Source organism: Heterodontus francisci, chromosome 4 (assembly GCF_036365525.1).
Source record: "Heterodontus francisci isolate sHetFra1 chromosome 4, sHetFra1.hap1, whole genome shotgun sequence".
Taxonomy (NCBI): domain Eukaryota; kingdom Metazoa; phylum Chordata; class Chondrichthyes; order Heterodontiformes; family Heterodontidae; genus Heterodontus; species Heterodontus francisci.
This window is the reverse complement of record NC_090374.1, coordinates 136,004,239-136,008,776: the sequence shown is the minus strand read 5'-3', so window position 1 is coordinate 136,008,776 and position 4,538 is coordinate 136,004,239. Positions and strand designations below refer to the sequence as shown.

The 4,538-nt window shown below is 49.0% G+C and overlaps 1 pseudogene; it reads right to left on the bottom strand.

Annotated features, from left to right (window-relative positions):
- Positions 1-1,415: 1,415 nt before the first annotated feature.
- Positions 1,416-1,524, bottom strand: LOC137369496 (U2 spliceosomal RNA; annotated as a pseudogene).
- Between the last annotated feature and the right edge of the window lie 3,014 nt (positions 1,525-4,538).

The following is a 4,538-nucleotide window of genomic DNA, read 5'->3' as shown; positions in this document are numbered from 1 at the left end:
CCTGATTTTTCATGCAGGGTTTGTGCCGCTCGGGTGACATCGGGGGGGTCTTGTAGGCAGAGAGCATTGGGTTGTCCTCAGCTGCTTCCATCTGTTCCTCCTCGAAAACATCACAGCTCCCGGTCTCCCGGAGCTCAGGTGCGCCAGACGTGTCTTTGCTCCCGCTGTCCCGGAGCTGAGATGCGTTGGCCACGTCGTTACGTGTGAGGCATTGGGGTTGGGGCACGCCGGGCCCATCACAGCTTCCAGTGCCCGGGGGCTGGGATGCCTTATCATCCATCTCGGAATTCTGCCGCCTCTTTTGAAGGGGCTGTCGTTCCAGCATTTCCCCGTCCAGTGAAGAGGAGTTGTTGCAGTCTGATTCAGAAGAGAGCCTCCTCTTGCCACTGGTTTGGGTGGTGGCTTTGGGATGTTTTTTCTTTGTGGTTTTCCTCTGGACCACTTGCCACTGACCTGTTTGTCCATCTGCTGCCTCCTCCTCCATTGATTCTGTCTGTGGAGGAGGAGTTTCCGGGCGCTGGGTAGGTGCTGGGTCGTTGGTTTCAGCTGCCTCCCCTTCCTTCTCAGGTTGAAGTTCCTCACTGCGAAGAAGGTTGCTGGTCTCCTTTCGAACAGCGGACGCCTTCGTCGAACCTTCTCCCGGCCTTTCCTTGGACCTTGCCGCCTGAGCATAGCTGAGGCAACGTTTGGGGCAGGTCTTGTAGAGATGGCCTGCCGCACCGCACAAGTTGCAACACTTTGTCTGCTTACAGTCCTTGGTCTGATGGCCTTCCTCCTTGCAGTTCTTGCAAACAACCGTGCTGCAGTTGGCTGCCATGTGACCAGATTTGCCACAGGTGCGGCAAACTCTGGGCTGCCCAGCGTAGACCAAGAAGCCTCGACTTCCCCCGATAGCGAAGCTGGAGGGAGGGTGGATGATGGCTCCACTGGGGTCTACCTTCAAGGTCACCTTGACCTGCCGCTTGCTGGTCCAGATCCCAAAGGGGTCCTTGACATCAGTGCTGCTGCCGGCCACCTCGACGTACCTGGCGAGAAAGGTGAGTACATCCACCACCGGAACATGGGGGTTGTAGAGGTGAATGGTCACCACCCGGTCCCGTTGTGACGGAAGCGTGAAGAGCGGCTCCGCTGTGAGGATCGACAGCGGCGCCCGGTCCCCTTTCTCCTTGAACGCCTTCAGGAACTTGATGCATCCCGCCACGTTCCGGAACGTCACGTCGAAGTATCCACTGCTGGGGAAATCCTGCAGGCAGAAGACGTCCGTCGCTTGAAATCCGCAGCAATTGAAGAGAATTTTCTTGATGAAGAAGGTGCGATCGACCGGTGCATCTCCTTCCTTGTCCTTCACGACCACCCGAACGGTGTTGCGCACTCCCTGGCCCGAAGCTCGAAAATTGGTTATAGCCATTTTACTCAAAGCTTCCCCAGGATCAAAAGGCAATGATCATGGTCTCTTCTCAATCAAATAAGCACTGATAAGAACAGATACCACACTTGATCTTAGCCAAAAGGCCGAGAAGAGCCTAGTTAAGCCCACATAAGGGAGGCCGACTGGGATTTTCCAATGGGTCCAGCCACATGCTACCCTGTAGAGGAGCTTCCTCTCCTACCCCTTCATAGTGGTGGTCTGGCTGCAAGAACTATCTTTTACTTAAAGTTTTTAAAAAAGTTGGTGAGAGGGCACCTCCATGTTGAAGCACCCTCTCAGTTACTTATCATCTATAGCAAGCCACTGCTGCTCTCAAGGTGGAAGGCCTCTGATTGGCTCTGCAGCTTCGAGAGCCTGTCTGCTGCCCTTAATTGGACAGGGAACCTGTTTCCGTGTCAATTACGGTGTGTCTCCGTCAAATCCCAATGAACAACAGTTTCCCCCCCCAGGGGCAGGTTTGGGACCTGCACACGGTCCTAATTTCTGTTTCCTGCCCCCATAGGGAAAACCCAGCCCTCCAAGTCTAACAAGATAATGCTTGTTACAATTTTGGGCCTGCTATAAATAACTTCTTGGGTTCAGTGGCACTGCTTCTCCTATAAGTGGATCACATGCTCATCGGAGTGCTGGACTAGACCGGTACTGTCCAATACCTACTTATACAGTAGTGTAACCCAGGAGTGTACATCATAGTGATCTGAACCAGATAGTCACATCTTCACATTTGCCACGTGTGCCTCTTCAATCTTTTTGAAGATGGGCTGGGGAAAACACCTGGAAAGACGAGGCCACGCAGAAATATATGAACAATATAGAAAATCAGACTTCTATGATCTGACTCACTCGGGGTTATTTTGACTCTGTGCAGCAATATAAAATGGGTGATCGTGAATCGGCATTTCGTGAGATGCAAAATGAGTTGCTAATTCGCTATTGACCATTTTACACTACCCCACAAAGTCAATGTTACCACCACTTTATTGAATCACTGCAACTTGTCTTGTGCAATAAGAAGAAAATAATGAAAATGCTACGCTTCCCCACATCGGTGGGTCATCTTGCTTGACTTAAACAAAGTAACTCCTAACTACCATCCTTTTCAGCCTGGAAAAAGTTCACATTTGCAGCTTTCTCTTTAAAAACCTGTCAGATTGCCTATGTCTCTGTCTCTGTCTTTTTATCTCCTGTGTTCAGAACCTAAAATGATGGCCTATGCCAGACAACTGCCGCTGAGTGCCCAAGAGAATGGGTATGAGGTATTTTTGATTGCTGAGACAGGCTAATGAATTGCTTATTATTTACAGTTTTTGGGGAAACAACATAAAAGCCTAGCATTTTAATCACTTTGTGACTTATTGCCTTTTTTAAACTGGTGTGTATACCCTTCACTCTAAAACATAAGCCTTAAAAGTAACTTTTATTCCCATATCCTTTCTGTGAAATAATGGTAAAAATAAATCCTGAATTGTGACAATATTACTTTCTGAAGTTTGGCTAGAAACCTAATAAAATATTCTGAGCCTGTTAATGAACTGGTAAAGTAACTTGTATGAACAGTCTGTTACAGTTGGTGCAGAGCCAACACTCATTTGTTCCTCAAACCCAGTGGGTCAATAATGTGATGCTTGGTGCCCTAAGTGTTGATGCACACCAATGATGACTCTCTGCATCATTGGCTATTGAATCCTAAGGCCTGCTCAATGTTCATTTATTTGGCATTGTACAATGAGGTCCAGAAGTGTCTGGCATTCAGAGGTGGTACATCTGCCTTGCACTAAACTCATTATGGCCCTATTTATTTATGTAAATGAGGGGCCCATCACCCCAGAATTACATCACATACAGAGCACCCAGACCTTCCCTTTTGTTCTTCTTCCCCCTCCCCCTTTCACTTGCTCAAAACCTACTACATTTCTAGTTTTTGCTAGTTCTGATGAGAGGTCACACAGACCTGAAACATTGGGTTGGATTCTATAGCGCCCTCGATGCTGGGATATGTGGAGGTGGAGAGGTGCATGAAGGTGGCCCTGGATGAGGCCCACCACAGACCTCAATGCCGGCAGGACCTGGCCTGATATTGCCAGTGATGGCGAGGCCTTGTGGTGGCCCACCCTCCCCCTCGCCGCTCTGCAACGGGACCGCAATTTAAATATTGAAATAAATTACAATACCCGAAGTAATAACTCTCCCATCGCCTCCGGAATCTTCACCCCAGGGGTCAGCAGCCGGCACTACCATGCCTTCGGATCCCCATCCGGGGAAACAAGATGTAACACTGGTGGGGAGTGGGGAGGAGGTATGTTTCTCAGTGCAGGAGTGGGGGGGGAACAGGGTCAAACTCGTGTCATGGGTGGAGGGGATGTTGGGAAGGGTAATAGTGTAAAGTTTGTGTAGTTGGGGGAGGGGGCGAAGTCAGATGGTAAAGGTAAGTGTTTTTGGGGGGGAAGGGCAAATAATTATTAATTGTTATTGGAGGGTGGGAGAGGGGAGAAAGAGATGTATTTATTTAAATTAATTTAATCTATCTAAATATTTAAATTTGCCAGTGGGGCTAACAGTCCTTTAAAAATGACTGACGCCATTGCCGGGGATGGACAGCCCGCCCACTCCACGTGATCAGGGGTGGGGGAGGGGGGTGGTAGGGCAGCCCGCCCCGGCTATTTAAATGAGCCTCCGCGCTTGGAATCGTGGCGGCTCTTTGGCATACATCCCGCTCGGGCGGGCCGCCATTTTTCTCGCCTGCCACCGAAATCGGCGGTGGACTTATAGAATCCAGCCCATTAACTCTGTTTTTCTCTCCACAGATACTGCCTGACCTGCTGAGGATTTCTAGCATTTTCTGTTTTTGTTTCAGATTGCCAACATACGCAATATTTTGTTTTTGTGTTTTGTGCCCATTTGTTAGGATCACTTCAGGGACCACTGCACTAAAATTTAACTTTTCGCCTGCAGTTGATCTTCTCCTTCCAAGACAGCCAAGCATTTTAACCACTTTCAGTCTTATTTCCTTTTTCAGCTTATGTGAATAGGCCCCAAGAAGAGGGTCGATCTAATTGAAGTGTTTAAGATGATGAAATGATCCGATAGGGTAGATTTTGATGGAGAACTG